This window comes from Microtus ochrogaster, chromosome 22 (genome assembly GCF_000317375.1).
Source record: "Microtus ochrogaster isolate Prairie Vole_2 chromosome 22, MicOch1.0, whole genome shotgun sequence".
NCBI lineage: Eukaryota > Metazoa > Chordata > Mammalia > Rodentia > Cricetidae > Microtus > Microtus ochrogaster.
The window spans coordinates 11,005,512-11,006,579 of record NC_022023.1 but is presented as its reverse complement, the minus strand read 5'-3'; the positions used below and the strand labels follow the sequence as shown (position 1 = coordinate 11,006,579).

At 48.5% G+C, this 1,068-nt stretch overlaps 1 protein-coding gene across 2 annotated transcripts in view; it reads left to right on the top strand.

Annotated features, from left to right (window-relative positions):
• Crtc3 (CREB regulated transcription coactivator 3) overlaps nucleotides 1-1,068 on the top strand; it is a 101,755-nt gene that overhangs the window by 781 nt on the left and 99,906 nt on the right. The gene's annotated exons all lie outside the window — the stretch shown is intronic.

Below are 1,068 nucleotides of genomic sequence, written 5' to 3'. Positions count from 1 at the left end.
GTGGTGGTGGTGGTGGTGGTGGTGGTGAACAGACCAATACTTAGAAAGTGTGAGGAGCTTTGGAGAAGTGAGGACGGTGAGCAGAGAGGGTCCAGATGATCCCCAGCTTCAAGCTCCAGGCACCTCAGGTCCTTCGGGAGAAAACTCTGGCCGGAGCAGGGCATGGCTGTGGAAGAGATGCTGAGTTTGAGGGACCTGCGAGCTAGGCACTGAAAGCATGTTCCAGCCGGCATTGGTTTGTGCGGACCTGGGGCTCAGGAAGGAAGGCTGGGTGTTGGTACAAATTTGGGGCTCTTTGGAGTTTAGCCACAGGAAATTCGATGGCTTGGGAAGAGTTTAGAGGCCACATCCTGCAGGGAGGGCGTTGTAGTTCAGGTGGTCGATTGCCTGTGTTGAGCCCAGAGTTTGGTCCCTGGCATAAACCAGCTGAGGTGGCTCAACCTGGAATCCCAGCACTTGGGAAGTTGAGGCAGGAGGATGAGAAATGTAGTCATTCTTAGTTAGCTACATAGGAAGTTTGAGGTCAGCCTACCCTATCTCAGAGAAAAGACCCCCTCCACACACACAAACTACAGACTGTCTGCCCACACCCTGGTTTTGGCTCTCTGACATATTTTTATTTTGTTTTCTTGATCCAAAATATGTGTGTGTGTGTGTGTGTAACTGTCTGTGTCTGTGTGCTTGTATCTGTTTAATGAGGGCCAACAGTAAGCACTGGGATTGTACATTAAAGTCTAGCCTCTGAATTTTGGAAAATGAGATTACTTAGCAACACCCTTCTCTCATTTCTTTCTTTTCCATTAAAATATTTATTTACATTTTATTTTATGTATATGAGTGTTTTGCCTGCATGTATGAAAGTGAACCACATGGGTGTCTGGTGCTCACAAGGCCAGATGAGGGTGCTGGATCCCCTGGAACTGTAGTTATGGATGGTTGTGAGCTGTCCAGTGTGTGCTGGGAGTCCAACCTGTCCTCTGCAAGAGCAGGAAGTGCTCTTCTGAGCAATCTGTTTAGCTCCTCTCTTTACAGTTATTCTCTTTGCGTGGTGGTGGTGGTGGTGGTGGT